At 45.1% G+C, this 25,539-nt stretch overlaps 1 long non-coding RNA gene across 1 annotated transcript; it reads right to left on the bottom strand.

Annotated features, from left to right (window-relative positions):
• Window positions 1–5,322: 5,322 nt before the first annotated feature.
• Window positions 5,323–25,539, bottom strand: LOC148778562 (uncharacterized). The gene is made up of 4 exons (XR_016038808.1): window positions 25,380–25,539; window positions 21,496–22,681; window positions 11,791–12,038; window positions 5,323–6,293 (listed from the first exon to the last, which is right to left on the bottom strand). It is a non-coding gene; the product is annotated as an uncharacterized LOC148778562 (long non-coding RNA).

Below are 25,539 nucleotides of genomic sequence, written 5' to 3'. Positions count from 1 at the left end.
ATTATACATAATAATGGACTTTTATATATCCATGTGAATAAGAGTAATGAGTCATTTATTTGAGTTTATAGGTTCCTCAGTAAGACTATTTTGATGAACACATTTCAAATCCTAAATATTAATGTGATTCAGTTCTCTCCAGGTGTTTCTAGCAAGGAGGAAGAGTGGGAAGGAATGGCAAATTACTCTGGTCCTATTTGGTACCCAGACAGCCTCCTGGGAGCTTAGTGACAGATAAAGATGGACAAAATACCAGAATAAAAGATATCACAGGTGACCTACCACGTATCAGGTATGCTTCAGACTCTTGTTTCAGGCAGAAATTCTAACATAATGGTTCTCGAGAATAGTTGTACAGTAGAATCACCTGGAGACATTCAAAATATATACTAATGCCTGGATCTCATTCAAAGAAATTCTGATTCAATTGGTGAGGTGGGGTTGATGACATCAGAGTTTTTTTTAAACTCCCTAGGTGATCTGCCCATGGGCCAAAGTTGAGAATCACAGCTTTGAAACATGTGCATTATAGTATTATTTTAACATCATTCATATATGAGTGGTAAATTTGTTGAGATTTCAGTGTACATAACAGAACATCTTCCTTTATGATTCTTGAAAACATGGGCCAGGTTTTTCATTTTCAGTACCTATTACAGTGTATAATTGATAAACATCTTAGTGATGATTGGGAAGCTTCTTGAAGTCATATTCATATTGCCTGGCCCATGTCAGTCACATATATGTTTATTACATGAAAAAAAAGCTTAAGTTAGTGAGTGATGATGGGGTGTGGAAGTGTTAGTCGCTCAGTCATGCCCGACTCTTTGCGACCCCATGGACTGCAGCCCACCAGGCTCCTCTCTCTGTGAGATTTTCCAGGCAAGGATACTGGATTGGGTTGCCATTTCCTTCTCCAGGGATGATGGGGTGACATGTTGCCATATCACTTCCTTAGAAAAAAGGAGACAGAGAAACTGCTAGTTCCACTGTTTCTAGCTCTGTGGAACTTTACCACCCAGCAGGAAATGACCAGCATGAGTTTTTTAATTTTTTTTATTTTACAATATTATATTGGTTGGTTTTGCCATACATTGACATGAATTCGCCCCGGGTTTACATAAGTTCCCCCTCCTGAACCCTCCTCCCAAGCATGAGTTCTTTGCCGTAGTTGAACCACAGAGCCCTGAGCCCTTTCCCTGGACCAGCTGTAGCGGTCCTTGGACCTCCCCTCCTTCATCTGAGGCTCCTCCTTGCTGGGGTCACGTTGTGATCAAGAAGGGAGAGCAGGCAGGGAGTGCCTTCAATGAGGGTGGAGTGGGGTGGGATGAAACACAACAATGGCACCACAAGAGAAAAAAGAATTCCAAGAACATTGGCAGCCAATGACTGAATTCTGCTGAGATAATCCTTTATTTACTTACTTGGAGTCAAACTTTTGCCCTTTTACCAATTCTCCCCTTTTTGGTGTGGTTGACTATGGTGGAACTGAATTCTCAGGCATTGAATGAGAGTCATGAGATCCAGGGATATTATGCATGTTTATATGTGTCTACAAGCTGTATTCAAATGTTACCTTCTATGAAAGAGTTCCTTTGAACAAACTGTGATGCTAGAATCTAGGTAGCATATCTTCTTGTCTCGGTTCATACTATACAAAATGTATTACATTATGTTCTTATCATAGGAGCTACCCCTACATTATAACATTTTATTACAGAAAGGTGGAAGTTGGGAGTCAAATTGTTTCCATGAAGCCTATAACAAAAGACTGTTCTGATATTGTCAGCCTCTTTGGTAGATATTAGTCTCTTCCCCAAATACCAGTATAATAGAGAACTCTCCACTACCGGACATTAATCTATGTATCCAGTGGCTCTTATGTAGGATATTCTAGGAGGAGGTCACATGCTGCACCCATTGCAATGCAGTTAAGAGTTCCCAAGTGTCTCACTTCGGAAGATGTTAACTCTAATAGAAGCATCCACTGTTTCTCTGACAGATGCACAAGGAACAACCACTAGAATACACACAAAGGCAGCAGGAAGTCTCTTAATTCTAGGAGCTCTGACTACAAACACATCTATTCCACAATACCATTTGCAAACAAGGACATTGCCAGTAGGGTTCTCTTCTGTGTGATGGCATAATTGTAGGAGAAGGATCTATGAACAAATTAAGCAATATTTTTCCGGCTCTTGCCTCCTCTCTGGGTCTCTCTCTCACTATGCTCTTACTCAAACCTTCACTTTGTGTTCTTGATTACATTATTTAAAAACACCTCATTTCTAGAATAAGGAGATAAGATATAAATCCACATGTGTATTATACAACATATAAAAATACACAGACCCAAAGATCTCATTCTTTCATTATAGTTCATTATTATAGTTCATCCCACTTCACCTGCAAACTGCCTATTTATCAACTTCTGCCATATTTCTTTACACTTTCCTCTTGTAATTTTGCAGTAGCCTCTTATCATTCTAGCATCTTCAAAACTTTCAAACATCCTTTAATCAAACCAGCTCTTTCCCCCCCACCCCCCACTGATGAATAAAATTAGATGAAGTGTCAGTCATTCTGTCTTTATTTTCCTGACTCAAATCATTCCTGAGATTTTATTTACAAAAGATTGACTACATTGTCTATAGTTTGATCTTTTTATCCTTTTACATTTCTTCAGTTTCTCAGCTTCTTTATTGATAGCAAATGATTGCAATCATCTAGGGAAATGTATTTGAGAAGGACACCAGATGCGACAGTTTGCTACAGTTGCTGTAACAAAATACCACAAATTCAGTTCAGTTCAGTCACTCAGTCGTGTCCGACTCTTTGCGACCCCATGAATCACAGCACTCCAGGCCTCCCTGTCCATCACCAACTCCCGGAGTTCACTCAAACTCATGTCCATCGAGTCGGTGATGCCATCCAGCCATCTCATTCTCTGTCGTCCCCTTCTCCTCCCGCCCCCAACCTTTCCCAGCATCAGAGCCTTTTCCAGTGAGTCAACTCATCGCATGAGGTGGCCAAAGTATTGCAATTTCAGCTTTAGCACAAATTAGGTGGCTTAAAAAACAGAAATTTATTGTTTCACAAATCTGAAGGCTATAAGTTGGAGATCAAGGTGTCAGCAAGATCATTTCCTTCTTAATGGCTGTGAAGAAGAATCTGTCTCATACCTTTTCCCAGTTTCTGACCTTCCATTGGCAATCTTTGATGTTCCTTGGCTTGTAGAAGCATCACACCAATCTTTGCCTTCATCCTCACATGGCATCCTCCCTGTGTGTCTGTCTCCAAATTCCCCCTTTTTATAAGGACATCAGTCATATTGGATTAGAGCCCACTTCAATGAGCTCCTTTTAACTTGATTTCCTCTGTAAAAACCCTGTCACTAAATAAGGTTATTTTGTAAGGTATTGGGAGCGGTTAGGACTTCAAATTTTGTGGGGACACAATTCAAGCCTTAACAGGGTTGAATTAACAGGGGATGACTTTTTCTGAGCTGTGTGTGGTTTAACTGGGCTCTGTCTGGCTTCCTCAGCAGCAGACTTGACTAGACAGTGGGCAGAAACTCTAGGTTTCATTCAGCCTTTTGCCCGCATGACAGTGGATTCACTTGGTATCATTTCAAAGGAGAGAGTCATTACTGAAGAGTGAAAACAGTGGCTAGGTTTCAAAGGGCCTGCCCACTCTTTCCATGAGAGAACAAAAACTCTCCCTACTCTGCACGTCCTTGTTTTTATCTCTCCTCATCCCTCCCCACGCTCCACCCCTTCTCCCAAGCTGTAACCACATCTGACATTTTCCTCTGACCCTCCTCAGAAGTTACTCTGGCTGGTCACTACCTGCTGCTTTGCAGAAAGCCAAGGAAGCAGCTTATCGAGATGTCTTTCTCAAATAGCAGATGTGCTGAGCCTTCCTGCCGTGAACCCTTTGTCCCTCTCAGCCCCGAGATCAGCAACAGGCTTATCTGTGAGTGAAGAGGTCAGTGGGATGAGCCAAAAACCCCACATGGAGGTGAGGGGGTGGAAGGAGTTGAATGAAACAGACAGTCAATGGAAGAGTTCACGTAACCATCTAGAGAATTCTGCTTGAAGTTTTGGTTCATTTTCCCAACCTGCCCATGATGTTTCTATACCTCCTTGTTACAGGACAGAACATACCCCACTTAACTGTCTCTCAGGCCTAAGGGAATAAAGCTGCAAACTTAAGTGGTGGTGTAGGTGGTTCTGTTTTTTTTTTTTTTGGTTTTCCCAATGGAAAAGCCAGCAGTTTGTTCTCAACTAAACCATTTACAACATTTGCGTTCTTCTGATTCTCTGACATCAACCAAAATAAAAGGTACTTTTGCCTCAGGGGAACCTGTAAGCTAACTAACTCTCTTTCCATAGAGACCAGGAAAGCTTATTGAAAATCATCTCCCAATCTGGGCATTAGACTTTCTTGAAAGGTGATTTCTAAGGGCAATTGAGAGACTAAGAAAAGACAAAAGAAAAGCACCTTTTGTTTGAGAAGACTTTTGGCAAAGGGCATAACCTGGGTGTGGTGGAGAAGGTAATTTACCTCTTACCAGTGCTGTGACTGAACCTTTTTGAACCTCAATGTTTACCTCTTAAACTTGCCAGATGGGAAAATAATTCCTGCCTCAAGGGTGCATATTAAGTGAGATGATGCAGAATGACAGTGACAGGTCATTTGTAGGCAAATTCTCCTGCCCATTTCAATAGAAGGATTTCAGTTTAGTTTTGATTCAAAGGCAGGAAAGGAAAATGAGAAACACTCAAAGAGAAAAGGAAAGCAGCTACATAATGCTGAAGCATCTCTCTGCACGGAACTTGCAAACAGGGCACCACATACTATGAGGCAATGGATTGGCCAAAGCAAAGTTGAGACCAGGCACGCTCTGGCCACATGCTCCCCAATCCAGACTCGGTCTCTTTCTAAAAGCAGGTTTTTGCACACACGTTTACTGATCAACAGAGAGACTTTGGTGCTGTTCTGCTGTAGGAGTTGAGGAACCAAGCAGAGTTCCTTAAATTATCATAGCTCACTCTAGTGCCTCCCTTCTCTCCTAATAGTGTACTCTTACTGTACCACGCAGTCACTGCATACGTTCTCTCTCCACATGAATGAAGGAAAGAGGACAAGTCTGTTATTTCTCTTTTATGCACTGAAGCTCCACAATGCTAAGCAAATACTAGACATTCAGTGAATGCTCTGTTAACTGGATTTTCACTCTAGCTATAACAGTCAATTTACGATGGACCAACTTTCCATTGGGTGGATTCCCTGGTGGTTCAGATGGCAAAGAATCTGCCTGCAATGCAGGAGACCTGGGTTCAATCCCTGGGTCGGGAAGATCTCCTGGAGAAGGGAATGGCAACCCATTCCAGAATTCTTGGCTGGAGAAGTCCATGGACAGAGAAGCCTGGCAGGCTACAGTCCATGGGGTCACAAAAAGTCAGACACAACTGACCAACTAACACACAACTTTTCACTGAACACAACTAGAAGAGCTGGATTTTTAAAGAGCCATCTGTCTGAAGTCATCAGAGAATTACCACAGTGGGACTTCCCTGGTAGTCCAGTGGTTAAGACACCATGTGTGTGAGACCATTTTCCTCAGATTGGGATAGGAACTCATGTGCTGAGATTCAAACCCACGAGGCTGGGACTCGAACCCAGCCAAAACCCATGGCCTTCCAACTAAGATCACAGACCTGGATTCAGGACCTAATAAAACTCAGGTTCTTGATGTTTCTTTCATCACAGAAAGAATTCAGTGAGAGACTAAGTGATAGGTAAGAAGTAGATTTATTCAGAGAGAAACACACTCCACAGAGTGTGTGGGTTGTTGCAGAGGGTGAGTATGGCCTCAAAATGTGGTGTGGTTAGCTTTTTTTATGGGCTGGGTAATTTCATAGACTAATGAGTGGGAGGATTATTCCAACCATTTTGAGGAAGAGGGCGGAGATTTCCAGGAATGGACCACCGCTCACTTTTTGGTCTTTGATGGTTAGCCTTGGAACCGTCACAGCGCCGCTGGGTGTGTCATTCAGCTTGCTGATGTGTTACAGTGAGCATATACTGAGGATCAAGGTCCAGTTGAAGCTGACTTGTCTGCCATCTTGGGCCCATTTGATTCTCATCAGTTTATGTTGTGTCCTAGGGCTAGGTCATTCTATCAAAGGCTGTGCTCTGCCCTCTTTCCTCCTGTTTCACTTCCAATGCAGGGCAGCAGGGTTAGATCCCTGACTGGGGAACTAAGATTCCACATGTCCTGAGGCCAGCTAAAACACAAAAATTAAAAATGAAGTCTATTTTAAAAGAGGGAGAGAGAGAGACACAGCAGCAGAAATTAGGGGCAGGGTCCTAGAGAGACGAAGGTTGGGGCTCTTTCTCCTCTCCAGGAAGTTGCTGATTCACAGGAGAAATGGGGCTGAGAGGCTGAGGATACAACCAGAAAGTGATTGCTAATCGACTGTATCTCAGTCGAGCTGGGGGCAGGGGGTGGGGGGTGCAGTGGGAACCCCAAACAAATGCTTCTAGGGCTCTGAGGAAAAAGGAAAGGGATGACTAAGAGACAGAGTAGCTGAGCGAAGTCTCACATGGTTGAGAAAATGAAAACTGGAACTGGGGGTTCCCCAAGGAGAAGGTGCCTTGAGCTCACAGTTGTGATCCCTGAAGGGCTGCACCAAGATGTAACAAAGAACCAGAAAGAGCTCTGTCAACAACAAGATTGAATTCCATCTCAGATCAGGGCAATCCAAGTCTGGATTAAGGCAAATAGCCCTATTCTGTTTTCCAGAAGCAAAAGTAAATCCACTCTGGAGGAAGAGAACATCCTTCAGAACCTCTATACTTTTTCATACAATTATTCAATGATGTTTACCTTTATATAGCTCCCCTACTCTTGCCTTTCAGATCCTCACTGAGATGTGGAAAAGGCACAGACAGTCGAAAACCGTGGCCTCTAAATCTGTTTCCTTATTTGGAGGGTAAGACAGGTTTATCCAGCCTTGAAATTTTCTGTCTGTGTGGAACTGAACTCTGCCTCACCTTCCCTGTGCTGCATCCTCTTTGAGTCACCAAGGGGTGATTCACCTCCCTGCTGAGGGAGAGATTCCTGCCCTGGGACTAGGGAATGGCTGAACAAAGGACACCCAGCACTGGTCACATACATCCACATGCGCTCACAGCCCAGGGAAGGACGACACTCACGCCACGTGAAGTCACAGGAAGGTTGCACTTGGGAACAAAGTGAAAAACCAGGGGCTGTGGGAGGCAGGCTTTTAGCACCAAGAGGGTGGAGTGCAAGGAGCTCAGCCTGGTGCTCTGTGATGACGGAGAGGGGTTGGATGGGGGGCATTGTGAGGGATGCTCAAGAGGGAGGTGGTACTGGTAAACTTAGAGCTGATTCACCATGTTGTGTGGCAGAAACCAACACAACATTGTAAAGCAATTATCTTCTAATTAAAAAAAAAAAAGGAGGGTGGGAATGATCCCTGCTTTCCTTAGGAAGATATGATTGGCTTGTTTGAAAGATTCTGTGGGCTGGTTGGGAAACTGGAATCCACCTCTAGGGGTAAGCAGGAACAGTGCCTGGTCCCTTTGATGAGGAGGGTTGTTTGGCTCATCTGTGGGAGCCAAGTGGGGATAGGGGCTTGCTGTTAGACCATTTGAGGCTCTTTGGATTTTACCAGTTGTCAATATTACTTATAATGTAATGAGCAAGATTACAGTCATGTCCGACTCTGTGATCCCATGGAATAGTCCATGGAATTTTCAAGGCCAGAATACCGGAGTGGGTAACTGTTCTCTTCTCCAGGGTATCTTCCCAACACAGGGATCGAAACCAGGTCTCCTGCATTGCAGGCAGATTCTTTACCAGCTGAGCCTCCAGGGAAGCCCAAAACCAGTTGTCAAGGTAGCACACAATTTCAGGCCTTCATTTTGGGTCTTGCCCTGTATATCTCCCAAGAGACAAGGCCACGTGACAACACACCCACTGCCCAACTTCTGCTCCTCCTTGATTGCCTTGACTTTTCAGGTACTCTTGCCACCTGACACTCCTTTCTATAATCCCATGGCTCACACCAGAGTTTGGGTCCTTATTACCTCTGCAGCTACCCACCCCAGTATTCTGGCCTGGAGAATTCCATGGATTGTACAGTCCATGGGGTCACAAAGAGTTGGACATGACTGAGAAACTTTCACAGTGAAAAAGTTTTGTCTGCCGTATCAGCAAACAAAGGGTGTTGCATCAAGCCATCACATTACAAGTTAACCCTGAGGAGATTCAGGATGAGAAAGCACAAAATACTGGCTTCAGATAGCTGAGGCACTTACCAAACGAATGATTTCAATGAGCCCAGTCATTTGTATCTTACAAACACAGAAAAGTGCTAAACTTATTAACTAGAGATGTCTGGTTTTCTTTAATTAACAGTAACCTTTCAAAGATCTGACTACCTGGTCTTTGTAGGAAAAACTCCTATATAACCTAGTTCTTCCCTTGCCTCTTGGAGCAGTCTCTCAGAGTGATCTGAGAAGCTGCCTTCTGGGCTTAAGTCCTCAGTTTTATCTGCCAAATAAAACACAACTTTTAACTTTGGGGACTTCCCTGGTGGTCCAGTGCTTAAGAATCCACCTTCCCAAGGGTGGGATGATTTGAGAGAATAGCATTTAAATTTGTATATTACCATATGTAAAACAGATAATCAATGCAAGTTCGATGCATGAAGCAGGGCACTCAAAGCTGGTGCTCTGGGTCAACACAGAGAGGTGGGGTGGGGGGCGTTCAGGATGGGGGAACACAAGTACACCCGTGACTGATTCATGTCGATGTATGGCAAAAACCACCACAATATTGTAAAGTAATTACCCTCCAATTAAAATAAGTAAAAAAAGAAAGAATCCTCCTTCCAATGCAGGGGACTCAGGTTCAGTCCCTAGTTGGGAAACTAAGATCCCATATGCCTTGGGGCAACTAAGCTCATGCACTGCAATGAAGACCCAATGCAACCAAAATTTTTTTTTAAAAAAAATTCTTAACTTTTAGGTTATGCTTTTTTTTTTTCAGTTGACTCCTCCCATCTGTTGTGGTAACATCAGGCAATAGGTTTCTCTGGCTCTGTTTCTCCCCCAGTGGAATCTATTCTTGTCACGGCTGGCATACTAATCTTCGGAAAATACCACTTTAACCACATTACCGCCTAGTACCTGGGATTTGACCTCCCCAAGTTGTGTGAAGATGCAAGGATAGCTAGCACAAGGACAGGCCAACTGAGCTGACAGTGATCTACTGAGCTTCTAGGGTCAATCCCCTAACTTCAGAATGAAAAATCAGATACCTGGCTTCATGTTGGTACTTTCTAAACATGATCAGATGTGCGTGCATGTTCAGTCACTCAGTCCATTGTGTCTGACTCTTTGCAACCCCGTGGACTGTAGTCAACCAGGCTCCTCTGTCCATGGGTTTTCCCAGGCAAGAATACTGAAGCGGGTTGCTACTTCCTCCTCAGGGAATCTTTCTGACCCAGGATTGAACCTATGTCTCCTGCATTGCAGGCAGATTCTTTACCACTGCACCACCTGGGAAGCCCACGATCAGATAACTAAACTTACAAAGTAAAGTTAGTACCAATGACATTTTTCTTTTCAATAAAATAGATCACCTAGGTTGTAAAAATAGGCTTTTTATTTATCAGAGTCAAAAGGATCTGCTTTCATTTTGAATAATTAGAAAAGTATGTGGCTGTAATCATTTTTTATTTTTTCTGAGTTGATCCTTTGCAAGTAAAGACTGGAGGAGACAGGCCCATCATAGAGTCTTTCCCTTTCCTTAACTCCCTAGATGCACTGCCCTCAGAGCATCCCCATCACATAAGTCCATCACTCATTCATCCAACTGACTTTTTCCCCTCTTTTCTTAGCTCTCACTCCAGTATTCTTGCCTGGAGAATCCCATGGACAGAGGAGCCCGATGGGCTACAGTCCACGGGGTCGCAAAGAGTCAGACATGACTGAGCGACTTCACTTGCACTTTTCTTAGCTCAATTTTAGGATCACAGAAAAATTGAACAGAATGTGTAGAAAGTTCCCATATACAACCTGTCTCCATACTTGCATTTCCCTCACTAGTGACAGCCCACATCAAGCTGGTACACTTGTTAGAGTAGATGAACCTACACTGATATAATGCAGGCCACCATTTGCATTAGGGCTCACTCTTGGTGTTGTCCATTGTGTGGATTTGACAAAAGTGCAGTGATGTGTATTCACCATTGGAGTGTCATACAGGATAGACTCCCTACCTGAAAAATTCTCTGTCCTCTGCCTCTACATTTCTCTCTCCCAGTTATACCCTGGTAGCCACTGATCTTTTTACTATCTCTATAGTTTTGTCTTTTCCAGAATGTCAGTATAGTTGGAGTCATGCACTATGTAGCCTTTCCAGTTTGGCTTCCTTTACTAAGTAATATAGATTTGCTTCCTTCATGTCTACTCATGGCTTGATAGCTCATTTCCTTTTAATGCTGAATAATATTTCATTGTCTGGCTGTACAGTTTGTTCATTCACCTACTGAAGGACAACTTGGTTACTTCGAAGCTTTGGCAATTAAAAATAAAACTGCAAGTTGCACACTTTGGGCCTAATAGGCAAACCTACCTGGGCTGGCCAGGCCAAATGAGACTGTGGTGGGATTCCCAATAAGTGGCAGCATGAATAAGTGCTGTTGTATGCGGGTTGTGTTTGAGTAAGATACCTCCCGCTAACTACACCCACGCACAGGGCTGCATTATAAAATTCACGTCTGGGCACTTTTCAGGGACACTAGATTTCCCCCCATAGACATTAGTCAGTTAGCCTGCACAAGCATTTATTGTGTACATTCAATGTTCGGGTGGAAGATGAGGTGACTAAGATGACTAACTGTCCTCAGGAAGGCTTGGGAGTCATGTAGAGAGCCTGTTACTACAATAATGTCCTTTCAACAAATACTTACTGAGCAAGTACTATGTGCCAAGTGCTGCTGGAAGGTTTTCCATCCAGTTCACACAGCGCACCAGCCAGGATACTTTACAGAAACAGGGAGCTGAGGCTTAGGCAGGTTGAAGGAAAGCCCCTCCCCAGCTGAACTGTAGAAACTCGAACAGTTTCTGGACAACAACAGGACAATTCAGACCAGCCCCTGGTCCATGTGTTGGTATTCATGAGAAGCTACTCTTTGGACCCTAACGTCCAAGATTATGTTCTCTATTCCTATCCTTTTAAGCCAAGGGCAGAGTCAAGGATGCCAAGGAAAAACACACACATATAAATCACAAAAAGTAAACAGGTCTCTTATCCTAGCAAGTGTACCTTAATGACTTCCTGACAACAGTTTGGTCTCCTAAATTACAGCAAGATGAAGACATACAGCCAGGAATGAATATCCATTTAGGAGGGGAAGGGAAGAAGGGAAGATGGGCAGTCATTCTGAGCCTTCAGGGCAGCAGACTCTGCAGTTTTGGGCTGATATCTGATCCAAGATCTTTCTGTGACAAGCCATTCAAGAGAGAACGCTGACTGAAAAAGAAGTGTGGCCAGGGAGATGAGGGGAAAAAAAAAAGAAAAAAACCATCATGACAAAATAGCAAGATTAAATAAAGCAAAGCAAGAAAAAGGAATTAATAAAAATTTAAGGAAAAACTAAAAAACTGAAAACAATAAAATATAAACAACCCCCAGAGCTGATTAGTTAACAAGAAAAAATACAATAGGAAATCTATATCCTTACTCACCAGGGCTAGTCTAGTTACCACCACTGCTGAATGTCTAACGGACTGGCAACAGGAACAATGCTGAATTCCCCATAAAGTGGGACCAACCAGTCAATTGCTGGTAGGCTGGTTACATTGGACTCCTCCCATTCTGCAAGTGCTTCCTCTTGACTGGAATGGACACGTGTCACAGGTTTCGATTTTCCTTTCCAACATCACTGTCCAAGGGCTTCCAGAATGTTTCATCCGTCAACACAGAATCCTGCATCCTAACACAGGAGACCAAGAGATTCATCTTACAGCCAGAGAGGCATGCTGTGGACACATGACCATTATTCTATACCATTCTACCCAGAATCCGCCAACCTGACTGAATAATAGGATGATAAAACTGAGGTGCCATCTTCTAGGATCCAGGATGCACCCTAAAATAATGACCATTATGAATGGTTGTATCCCCAGTAGGTAGAATTCATGCATCCAGGAGTCAAGGGGCAGGGGGAAGGATGGGAGAAGATGGTTGTTCTTATAGTTCCTGCAAATCTTTGCAGGTTGGAGGTCCTGATTCCCAGAGGGAGAAACCCTTCCACCAGGAATCACAGAAAAAGTCCCACTCAGCTTTAAGCTATGGCTGCCGCCTGTTCGCTAGGGCTCCTTGAGCAAAGAGGCCAGCAGACAAACAGGTGTCACTCCCTTGGTGGGAGAGCACTTGCTTCTCATCAGCAGGAGTAAGTAGACTGCTTTTACACAATGGGAGAAGGCAGGTTATATTTGGCACCCAGATAATCCACTGGGTGTCTCTTGATACTCCTCCTGCCCATTTTTAAAAATTTTACTGAAGTATAATTGATGCAATGTTGGGTGAATTTCTGCTGTTCAGGAAAGTGGTTTAGTTACACACACACACACACACACACACACATATTGTTGTTGTTCAGTAGCTAAGTCATGTCTGACTCTTTGCGAGTCCTTGGACTGTAGCCTGCCAGGCTCTTCTGTCCATGGGATTTCCCAGGCAAGAATAATGGAGTGGGTTGCCATTTCTTCCTCCAGGGAATCTTCCTGACCCAGTGATCGAACCTGTGTTTCCCATGTCTCTTGCATTAGCAGGTGAATTTTTTATCACTCAGCCATCAGGGAAGCCCATATATATGTATATGTATATACTTTTTCATATTCTTTTCCATTATTATCATAGGATATCAAATATAGCTCCCTGTGCTATACAGTAGGACTTCATTTTTCATCCATCGTATACTTAATAGTTTGCATCTGCTAACTCCAAACTCCCAATACTTCCTTTCCTCTCCCCACCGCCAAATTAGCAACCACAAGGCTGTTCTCTATGTCTGTAAATCTGTTTTCTGTTTCCTAGTCCTCTGCCCAACTGTGATGGTAAATCAACAAGTGCAGCAACTCTGGCCTGAGGAGTACATGGTAACCCAGCACTCAGAAAGCTCAGGGATGCTTCCTGATTCCCCGCAACAGGACAGCCACAGAGACTAGCAGAGGTGCTAGCTGAGGTTGAAGAAAGTCAAGAATGGGTAATAGAAGAAGAGAATCAGTTGCATTAAGACCAGCGACAGCAGTGGGAGCTGGGGTTTGTATCACTAACGTTATATTAAGTTCCCCAAAGGAAACTTAAGGAGGATGTTTCCTCCACTTGAGGAGAGGAGAACGTGTGTTTCCAGTGGGATGAACGGATGATTCTAAAAGGCATACTGCACTCACAAGGCGTGGACTGTGCTGGATGCTGTGGTGCATGGCCTGGAGTCCTTCTTCAGGACTGAGGCACTTATTCCTTCAGCTGCTGGAGGAGAGCTGTTTGCCAGGGGCTCAGCTTTCAGCTGAGCCTCTTCCCAAGAACTGCCTTTGGCTGAAGGAAGCTACCTCACCCAAGGTTAGACCCCTTTCTGGTTGGTTGGGATCTAGTTGACATGAGGGTCCAAAGGCCTGGCCCCCCTGCTTTAATTTGAGACATCTCCAGAGGGCCTTCCTAGCTTCAGAGTAAGGCCTCCCCGTCACAGTTCATTACATTACAGTTTTCCCTCCATCCATTTCCCTTACCCCCTCACAGTGTTGTTCCTGAGAGCACACTCCAGCAATCCACCTGCACACAAATCTCCATTTCACAGTCTGTCTCCTAGGAAACCCAAGTTACAATCCTGGTAACTGGACGTTTTAGAAGCTGGTTCCACCTGCTTTGTTGTGGACACCAACCATTGCATCCTTGAGAAGTCAGAGGTAAGTTGAGGATGGGGAATGCCAAAAGATTGCAGAGAAATCTCAGAAATACCCCCTCGCATCCTTGGCTAATGGCTCTCTCTTCAGGGCAACAGCAGCAGGAGGAGCGAAGCCAGGAGTTCCACAGGCTCAGACATTTTCCATTTCTCTCAAGGTTTCTCATAGAGCCTGATGCCAGAGGACCCTATTCATTGCTCTTTTGCACTGATTCTTCTTCCTTTTATGGCATCCTTGACAGCATCCTTGCAAGTGATCAGCAAAAGAGCAAACTACCACCATTGGAAAAGACTCTGATGCTGGGGAAAATTGAAGGCAGGAGAAAGGGATGACAGAGAATGAGATGGTTGGATGGCGTCACCAACTTGATGGACACGAATTTGAGGAGACATGAGTCTGAATAAGCTCCGGGAGTTGGTGATTGACAGGGAAGCCTGGTGTGCTGCAGTCCGTGGGGTCGCAAAGAGTCAGACACGACTGAGCGACTGAACTGAATTGACCTGCCAGCAGTGAAAATAAAGGTGCTCCTTCCACTCTGCTCTTAAATGTCTCCTCAAAGAGAAACTAAGGGCAATGTCCCAAGCAGGACCTGGCTTAATATCTTCCTTTCTCAAATATATTTTTAGTAGCCTACAGTAAAAGGTAGATTTATCCAAAAGGAAGCTTCATCAACCTCAAAACCATTTCTTCATATTTCAATTCTCTTCAACTTTTTCAATGTGCCTTTACAGCCTATTAGTCACCAGAAAGACATTTGGAGGAGACCAGAAACAAAGTTAAAGACAGTGAATGAATCGGAAGATAACCCTTGTGTTTTGGGAGCCTAGCACAAAGTTAGAAGGCGGCTGCGTACATTTTAGCCAGGTTTTCCACAGACCCAAATGTAAAATTCACCCCATTTTAAGGTCAGCATTGGGGTAGGGACAAGTGGAAAGTAGAATGATAATAGTGGAAATAAAGACTTGCTGTTGCTCTGCCCCTGTCGCCAGGTGCTCACACAGATGGAGGCCACGGGTAGGTTCAGAGACACCTGCTCAATCAGCCTGCACAACCCTCTCCCCACCCGCTGCTCACTGTCCAGGCCCCAAAGCACTGGCAAGAGACTCCCACTTGTTTGTATCATAATTCTCTCCTCTCGGGCAGAAAGTAGGGTGTTGTGAGTGCCAACCAGCGCATGGAAGATGACTGGAGGGATTTACTTCTGCCTGTTCCTGACTACTTGTCACGCAGGGAAGGACTGGTTTGTAGGAGGGACGCTATCTGATACACCTGAGAGTCCTCAGGTCATTAAAGGGCCAGTTTACTATAAGAAGGAGCGATGCAGCATCCCATTGACCTCACAGTCAGTTTCCTCATAAGTCTCCTCTCCTCTCTTACAGAGGCTGAGCCATTAAGTGTGCGTTGCCTCCAGCAGACAACTTTGCATTTCAAGGTGGGAACAGGCAGTTATAGGAATTAGCACAAGCTGAGTGGAGCTCTGCCCAGGCCCCTCGCTCTTCCTCTGTGGGCTCCTCAGTCCGGATCCTCTTCCTTTCTTTTCTTCCTGGCATCGTTCTCTGACTCCTTTCCTGAGCACTGGGACGGAGATGTTTTCAGAAAGCTTTATCAAGCTGGCCCCACAGAAGAGCCACTTTGTACCCATGAGCACTAACAGAGCCAGGATGGGGTGACACTAAGAAACACTGCCACACATTCTCAAGGTGTCCCAAGCAACGTGTTCACACATACACCCACACTAATTTCACCAGCTCACACCCAGGTCTGGGCAACATTAGCCCCAAAGGGCACATTAACTATGGCAGTCCAGAAAGCTCTTTTTTTTCATTTAGAAATGCTTTTAATCCATGAGGATGACAGCAGTCCAGCAAACATGCTCACCCTGAGGCTTAGGAAGCCTTCTGGTTCAACATAAGGACAGAGCACTCTGCTCCATCATGGCACAGATATTTTTATTGAACGCTTTTCTGAACCTTTACCTCATTTGCCATGTCCTTTCACCAGAAGCCTTTCTACTGAGCTGGCCCAGCAATCTTGCTCAGTCTGTGGCGTCCGTCAGCTGGTCCACAGAAGAAATGAAACAAATCCAACTGCTGCGGTGGAATGAGGTGATGAAGGTCACTCTGTAATCAGGCTGCTTCTAGGAAAATGTCTCCACCCTGACAAACAGCTGTGTGCTTACTTAGGATAGAATGATGACTGAGAAGGCAGCATTCTAAGGTTCTGCCACTGAGGGGTGGCACGTGTGATGATGGCAGGACATACAGAAACTGCAAGGGAAGAACCAGGTTATCTGTTTTCTTTTTTCTCTATTCTTTCCAGGTTTGGGTTTTTTAAACATTTCTTCAGTTCAGTTCAGTTCAGTCGCTCAGTCGTGTCCGACTCTCCGCGACCCCATGAATCACAGCACGCCAGGCCTCCCTGTCCATCACCAACTCCCGGAGTACACTCAAACCCATTTGGCTGCACTGGGTCTTAACTGCAGCATGAGGGATCTTCTTTGTTGTAGCATCTTTAGTTGCAGCATGTGGGATCTTTCAGCTGCAGCATGCAAACCCTCAGTTGTAGAATGTGGGATCTATTAATAGCTCCCTGACCAGAATCAAATCCACCCTCCTATCCCCCCATGTTGGGAGCATTGAGTCTTAGCCATTGGACCACCAAGAAAGTCCCTTGAGTCTGTGCTTGTTTTTGCTTTAAAGAAGCGGTGGTCAGAGTAGACAGGTAAGTGGGATGTTAAAACATAGCCCATAAAACTGATGCAGGACTCATTGGAAGAAATAAGTGCTGCAACTAAGATCCAGAGCAGTGTGGGTCCCGGAGTCATGCATCAAGGTCCAATTCTGACTCTGCTCTCTGCCAGCTGTGTGGCCTTGGGGAAATGACTTAACCTCTCTGTGCCAGGACTTCTCATTTATAAAGGTAGGGGAAACAAAAGTTCCTCTCCCACAGGCTTATTGTGAGGACTGTTTGAGTTAACACGTATGAAGCTCTTAGCACAGTCCCAGGCATATATTAAGTGCTCAGTACACATTAGCTAGTAGACAATTTTAGAACATCTGCTTTTCTCTCTCATGATGGAAATTTTTCCATCTTTCCAGGTAGATATAAAAGTAAAGGAAAAACAAGACCCAGGAGATGGGGATGGGGAAGGAAGAGGAGAGGGAAAAAGATGGGGCTGGAAGAGTGAAAAAAAGAGAAGCAGCAGGAGGCTTCAGGTCCCTGGGGTGGGTGGGGGGTGCCTCCCACATGCCTCTTGGACAGAAAGGAGGGCTTCTCCCCAGGGGACAGAGTGAGTTATAGATCGCCAAGAAGATACATCACCCAGGGTCTCATGGGAGCCAGAGCGAGGACATTTACAAGATTTCTGAGAAGCCACAACTGTGAATACACACCTCATAGTCTCACCATGTCGAACCAGGAAAAAAATGCAGTGTCAGCAGTGCGGGAGTCATGATTGGGCTCCTACAGCCATCAGACCACACACTCAGCATTTGTTATGTGTGTTATATGTGCTTTTTTAATGCCGAATTTTCTATTGGTTAAGTTTTCTGATGTAAATATGAAACAAGAGTGTTAATCCTCTACTTCATATATTCAGGAGTGGAAGGGGAAAGAGCAGGGAGTTCCATGTCATCTGTGTATATGTCATGTCATTGAGTAACTGGCACGTGTATGTTATAAAATGCCTTGATGTGGTTTCCCCCAAGGGATGAAGACGAGTTTCCAGGTAGACAGTAGGAAGGAGCCAGACATACAAAATAATAAGAAGAAGGAATCTAAAGTCTAAATATGGTTTGTGCAGAACACACCAGTGGTAGAGGGCAAGGGGAGGAAGATGAGGCTGAGAGCTGGGGCTAGGCTAGGACTTTGTGTATCATGTCTGGGCACTTGAACCTGATCTTTCTAAGCTGTGATTAATCACTGAATGGTGTTGAGCAGGGGAGTCAAGTTAGAAACACAGTGGAGTAGGGTGTCAAAGGGATCGCTACTGGACATGGGGAAAAAACGAGATCGTCAGCAATAGTTCGAGTAGGTCGGATGAAGGTTTGAGCTAAAGCAAGACTCTGGAAGGGAGTGGCAACCTACTCCAGTATTCTTGCCTGGAGAATTCCATGGACAGAGGAGCCTGGTGGGCTACAGTCCATGGGGTCACAAAGAACTGGACACAGCTGAGTGACTAACACACTCTGGGGGTGGCAATTCACCTTTTGGAATTGAAATTAGTAGAACTTGGAGAGCTTGTCTCCCTGGTTCTGGTTTGTGTGGTGGAGAGGATGATGACAATTCTAGAGACAGTGTGTGTAAAGGTGGGGGAAGATAACTCCCTTTTTGGATGCAGAATGGAGAGGAGGAGCTGGGTGAAGGGGAATGTGTGTGTATATATAAGCAGAAGTGGAGTTAGTGAAAGATGCTTTCTAAAGCTGAATAGAGAAGACATTTAGCTTATCTGCTGTTTCATATTGTCTTTGCCTTCTTTAGAAAAAGAATATTTAAAGATATACCAAATGTTGATGAACCTAGAGTCTGTCAAGCAGAGTAAAGTCAGAAAGAGCAAAACAAACACATATTAACACATATATATGGAATCGAGAAAAATGGTACTGATGAACTTATTTGCAGGGCAGGAATAGAAACACAGATGAAGAGAACAGACTTGGGGGCACAGCTGGGGAAGGAGAGGGTGGGACAAATTGGGACAGCAGAACTGACATATATACACTAACATGTGTAAAATAGCTAGCTAGTGGGAAGCTGCTGTACAGCACAGGGAGCTTAGTTCAGTGCTCTGTTGTTACCTAGAGTGGGATGGGTGTGGGAGGGAGACTCAAGACAGAGGGGATATATGGATACCTATAGCTGATTCAAGTTGTACAGCAGAAACACAACATTACAAAGCAATTATCAGTTCAGATCAATTCAGTCACTCAGTATTGTCTGACTCTTTGCGACCCCATGGACTGCCGCACTCCAGGCCTCCCTGTCCATCACCAACTCCCGGAGTTCACTCAAACTCATGTCCATTGAGTCAGTGATGCCATCCAGCCATCTCATCCTCTGTCATCCCCTTCTCCGCCTGTCCTCAATCTTTCCCAGCATCAGGGTCTTTTACAGGGAGTCAACTCTTCGCACCAGGTGGCCAAAGTATTGGAGTTTCAGCTTCAATATCAGTCCTTCCAATGAACACCCAGGACTGATTTCCTTTAGGATGGACTGGTTGGATCTCCTTCTAGTCCAAGGGATTCTCAAGGGTTTTCTCCAACACCACAGTTGAAAAGCATCAATTCTTCAGCACTCAAAAAAAAAAAAAAAAAAAAGGCACGCCAAAGGCAGAACCAACAACTGACATTTACTAGGTGTTTCTTTTGTGACTTCTTCAGGTGGTTCAGTACTTTACCTATATTACTTCATTTGATTCCCAAAAGAGGATCTTATGAAATGAATATCATCATTCCTAGTTTACAGATGAACAAAACAATATACAAAGAGATTAAGAAATGTTCTAAAAGCCTCACAGTTAATAAATGGTAGAGATGAAACCACTCCATAAGAATGAAGAAAATCTCAGGGAAGAAGTAAGAATTTTTCATTGCTCATATTTGGTGGGGAAGGGGATAGGCTGATGAGATGTTGGAGTAAATAAATGCACTCAGTCTTAACATTTCTTTTATAATATGTTCCTGCTTTCAAGACTTGTTCACATTCCTTATCTCAGATTTCTCACTAAATATCTACATGAGGATACCAGGGCCTATACATACAGCTCTATCAATAAACAAACATTTGTCAATCATCCCCAGGAAGCAAGTCACAGCTCACAGTGTTTGCTGAAGTTTCCTTCCTGGTCCCGCTGGCAAGGAGTTTACAGCTGCTACAGAGTTGCCACAGGGGGCCTCCTAACAACATAAGGCAGGTGGGCAAAGTGCCAAATGGAGGCTACAAACCTGTTAGTTTTCAAATTGTATCCTAGTGCCTCCAGGGCCATGAATCTCAAAGGTTAGAATGATTTTGCCCTTTGGCAAAATTTTGCCATTTGGCACTGTCAGGAGAGGTTTCTTTGAGTCTCACAACTTTGGGTGAGGCAGGGCGGGGGCCGGGGAGGGGGGCTAGTGGTACGGCACATGGGGAGGTAGTGCTGACATCTAGTGGGTAGAAGACAGATACAAAGATAGAAGAGCTAATCCCTCAGTTGTGTTTGACCCTTTGTGACCCCATGGATTGTAGCCCACCAGGCTCCTCTGTCCATGTGATTCTCCAGGCAAGAATTCCCCTGGAGAACATTCCCTTCTTCAGGAGATCTTCCCTACTCAGGGACTGAACCCAGGTCTCCTGTATTATAGGCAGATTGCTTACCATCTGAGCCACCAGAGCAGAGGGTAGGGAGGCTGACAATCATCCTACATGGCACAGAACAGTGTACCCCCCCAACAACAACAAAGGCTTATCCACCCTAAAACAGCAATAGGGTCAAGGCTGAGAAACCTGCTCCAGGCTTCTCCAATTTCCTTGATTTGAATTTCAGTCTTAAAATTACACTTTAAAACAGTAATAAAACAACAGATTTGCTGAAAATTATTACAGACTAAATTTTCACACATTGTACTCAGCAAAGGATTAACTAGTGCTGCCAAATTAAATGCTTTTGTGGAGAACTTGGACTAAATCTTCCTAGTGTAGTGATTGTTAAGGAGAACAATTTCTTAACAAGATTACACACTATGAAGAATATCCTAAAATTTCCAGAGAAGTCATTATTTAAAAATTTTCTTTAACCATTTCTAGCTATTTGCATGTATCAAGGTTTTCTTGACAAAACACAGAAACAAATTTGGAGGCCAAAAGTGACAGAGACTACACAGTGTCATCCACATATTTTTGTATTTATCAAACAGCCTAAATGATTGACTTTAAGAGTAAAGGTTGCTAAGTTTGAACTAATATGTTTGAATTAAAGAAACAGTGGTCTCATTTGGAAAAAAAAAATATAGGCCTATGCGACTAAAAATATATTGAAAACCACTGGTAGAGGGTGTAAGATTCACGGTGTGACCCTTAAAGTGTGGCATTCAGACCAGCATCAGTGTTGTCCTACTACTTCTACAAATGCAGACTCTCTCAGGCCTCACCCCAGACCTTCTGGATCAGGATCTGCATTTCAACAAGAGCTCATGTACCTCAGAGCTTGAGAAGTGTTTGATCTACAGGACTTCACAGAAATGGAGTCAAGTAGGGCTCGTGGTAGAAACAGTAAGGCCTAAAAGCAATGTGGGGTTTCAGCAAGGTATGATTCGAATTAACTAGACTAGGAATTAGGGGTAGGGCACTCCAGGTCGGGGAAAGAACAAACCATCCTGGCCCCACAGAAGGGTCTGGTCTCAGAACACTTAGGAACAGTCTGACGAATCTGGGGCTGAGAAGAACTTGAGGCTGAGGAAATCCAGGCCCCAGCCGGCTCCCCCACCCCCACGCTGCTTCGGGTGCCCTTACCTTGTTGACAGCAGCCTCTGCTGGATTCCAGGCCAGGATTCCCAAGCATGTCACCACCATGAATCAATTAAACCTTCAATAGCCCCGAGATGTTGGGGCTCATTATCTCCATTTTCTAGATGGGGAGCCAACCACTTCCGGAAGCTGTAATTATGGAAGATCAGAGGGCACCCAAGGCAGGAAGTCTGGTCTGTAACTGCACATTCTTGGCCCTTCCAGCTTTTCCCACCTAAGGGGCTTAGAGGCTGCTGCTGCAGCCCTCCCAGAGCTCAGGGCTGCTCAGAGCTGGCAGGGAGGAAGCGGGTGGTTGGTGTCTTTTCTCAGACTGGGCTCTGTGGAGAGAACATTACTCTAAGCATGGCTGGGAGGGACTGGGTTTGCTGGAAAGATCCTGGGACAGGACGGCGTTGGGAAGTACAGGAAATCAGAGGGCAGGCCTGCCTGCCTGAGGAGGGAGGCCTCTGCAGGTGTTCCCAAGAGGAAATGGAACTATAATGGCCCTCCAATTCAGCACCAGGGTAACTTCAGTGTAGGCAAGAATCACCTAGTCTTCTTAAGAATACAGACAGGTTGAACTGAATGTGTTGAACTTTTGTGTCAGCTGAATTCTTCATTTTATGTTGTTTGTTCAATAGCTAAGTCTTGTCCAAGTCTTTGTGACCCCATGGACTGCAGCATGCCAGGCTTCCCTGTCCTTCATCTCCCAGAGTTTGCTCAAACTCAAATCCACTGAGTTGGTGATTGCCATCCAATCATCTCATCCTCTGTCACCCCCTTCTCCTCCTGCCCTCAATTTTTTCCCAGCATCAGGTTTTTTTCCAATGAGTCAGCTCTTTGCATCAGGTGGCCAAAGTATTGGAGCTTCAGCATCAGTTCTTCCAATGAATATTCAGGGTTGATTTCCTTTAGGATCTTCTTGCAGTCCAAGGGATTCTCAAGAATTTTCTCCAGCACTACTGTTCAAAAGCATCAATTCTTCAGAGTTCAGCCTTCGTTCTGGTCCAACTTTCATATCCGTGCATTACTACTGGAAAAAAACGTAGCTTTGACTATATGGATCTCTGTCAGCAAAGTGATGTCTCTGCTTTTTAATATGCTATCTAGGTTTGCTATAGCTTTTCTTCCAAGGAGCAAGTGTCTTTTAATCATGTGTCAGCTGAATTCTTTATAGGTTCCCCTATAAGCCCTGGGAAAGAGAAGGTGCAATTTGACTGGTGGCCTGAATTGTTGATTCTGCCCAAGACCCCCTGACCAGCCCTGATTTTGCCAGGAGTCTATCTCAGCCTTCTCTTGACACCTTGAGCAACCCAGTGAGGTTTCTAAGCCAAGGCAACAGCCTGGACTCTAGCAGAAGGACCAGGGATCAATGCATAAGGGGAAACCACTCCATCTCTGTAGAGCCCCCTCAGCTATTCACCCTGAAGATGAAGCAGCTGGGATGCCCTCGGCCAATCCTCCATGGCTCAGGATAGATGTTGACATCCAGCGGGGGCCCCTTAGTTCTGCCTTGAGGCTGATTCATCAACTCCCAAAGCCTGGGTCTGAGGTTCTGTATCCTCTTGATGCTGCCCTTTGATTCCAGGTTAATGACTCCCAGCTGTGCAGGGTCCTGAGTTTGTTCAAACCTTCTGGTAAGAAAAGGCTGTGAAACCTGAGCTCTTTACTGGATGGCTGTGGACACCTCTGGGGACAGCACACAGGTGGCTGGTCCTGGTGGAGGCTGCACCTTGGCTGGGGGATGTCTGAAAAGGGAGGGAGACAGATGCCGAGGCTGCTTGTGGGGGCACCTGAGAAGTCTCATTTACCCTCCTGGCCTCTCAGGCCTCAGGCTCATCTCTCCTAAATTCAAGGAATGGTCTTTGGGACAGGCCTCAACCTAAAAAGTCCAGGATTTCACCGAGAGCAGAAGGACGTGGGTTTCTTGCCTTGACCCCAAATTCCTGAAACTGACTCTTTTGGGACATTGAGAAACTATCAGCTGCAAAAGCCCACCAGTGGGTAATGTTAAGCTGAGAATATTGTACTAAGGAAGCCTTCTGCAAGGCAGGGCTAACAGAGAAGTTGGCAAGGGTGGGGAGAGGTGTGAATACAATATGGGAGGCCCTAAGTTCATTGTTATGCACCTGGTTAAGGGGTTCCACTGGAGGGGTGCTCCTCAGACAGGAGGTCGTGTGGGTACATGAGAATCTCTGGAGAAACAGTTCTGGGGAAGGTTGTGGCAGGATAGAGAACAGAAGACAATGAAGCTCAAACTGAGTGGTCATCCCAGCGCCAGCTCAGGTGACAAGGAGAGCAAGGCCATATCGTGGAATACTACATAGCCACTGAACGTACTACATAGCTACATACTGCTGAACCACACTGCTTCTTTAAGACTATTTAAGTAGATGGGAAATTCTTATGATGTATCTGTAAGTGGAAAAAAGCCTGTATTACAAACAGCACATACAGATTCCCCTTATTTTGTTGAAAGCACACAAAAATACGCATGTACACTCTGGAAATGTGGTAACTGGAAGTCGCCAATGTGTCCACAATGGTTAGCTCTGCATAGAAGCATTGTGGTGGTTTAGTCATTAAGTCGTGTCTGACTCTTGCAACCCCATGGACTGTAGCGTGCCAGATTTCTATCCATGGGATTCTCCAGGCAAGAATACTGGAGTGGGTTGCCATTTTATTCTCCAGGGGATCTTCCCAACCCAGGGATCAAACCCGCTTCTCCTGCGTTGCAGGCAGATTCTTTACCAACTGAGCTATGAGGGAAGCCCCACAAAGAAGCATTGTGGGTAATGTCCATTGTCTTCACGTCTTCCTTAAGTTACAAATTTTCTGTAACCAACGTGTCTTGCTTTTGTAAACAGGACAGTAACTGCTTACTTAAACGTATCACGTGTTTCCTTTAAGCTGTGGGGAGTGTCAGAGAGTCAGTGGGCTGTTGTCCAGGGAGTTGGGAACTTGGTGGGCATGGCTAGTTGCCTCAGAGCAACTATTTCCCCTTCATCTTCCCTACAGAAGCCTCAATGCTGTCTTCATCATGCTCCATCCATGTCTTCCCTTTGCCCTTCCCAGACCCATTTCTCTCTTCCTCACTCTGGGCCCTGAGAGGCTGACCTTTGTGGAAAACATCAAAAGTTCTGGTTGGGTTTGGCTAGTGTGGGACTCCAGTAGGAGATCAAAGGGAGACGGGAGTGTGGGGCTGTGGCATTGATTCCTCTGGCTTCCTCCCACTGGGCTGGCCTTGTCTCTCTCTAGGAGCCTGTGGCTCCCTCAGAAGGCCTGCTCCACACAGATCTCTCTGTCTCTGAGTTCCCTGCCCTCCTGCTGCAGGCCTTGGGGTGATGCAGTGGGCAGAATGGCAGCCGCCAAATGACACCCACATCCTCTTTCCCAGATCGAAAATGTTAACTTATTTGGGAAAAGGGTCTGCAGATGTAATCAAGTTAAGGATCTTGAGAAGCGGAGATAACTCTGGATTGTCCAAGTGGACCCTAAATCCAGTGACGTGTCCTCACAAGAGAGAGGCAGAGGGGGGTCTGACAGACAGAAGAGAGGAGGCAATGCGGCCACGGAGGCAGAACTGGAGCCATGTGGCCTCAAGTCAAGGACTGCCACAGCTGGCAGAGTCTGGAAGAGACGAAGACCGAACTCCCGGAGGACATCTGGATGGAGTCCCCCACTTCTAGCCCCCAGAACCACGACAGAAAACATTTCTGTCATTTTAAGCCACTGGTTTGTAGTCATTTGTTACAGTAACTTCCAGAAATTAAAAACAGGCGGTAATTGTGTCCCCATTGTTACAAGCCTTGGGGGCCATGGTATTTTTCTGTTCTCTCCATGCCTTTCCCACACCTTCGTAAAGAGTCCCACTCTTTAACTCAACTCACCTTACCCGGTTTTCATGAGCCACCCGTTTTCTGCCTGGTGCCAGTCTCACACGGTGTCTGCCTGTGCCCTGCCAGAGGTGGCGCCTGACTTGTCCGCGCAGTCTCCTAACTCTGGCCAAGTCAGAGGGAAATCAGCGGACTTCTGAGACTGTTCACTGCT

The sequence above is a fragment of the Moschus berezovskii genome, chromosome 2 (assembly GCF_049115385.1).
Source record: "Moschus berezovskii isolate FMDL1 chromosome 2, NW_MosBer_1.0, whole genome shotgun sequence".
Taxonomy (NCBI): domain Eukaryota; kingdom Metazoa; phylum Chordata; class Mammalia; order Artiodactyla; family Moschidae; genus Moschus; species Moschus berezovskii.
Note: the sequence above shows the minus strand (reverse complement) of the source record. Positions and strands in the feature narration are given on the sequence as shown.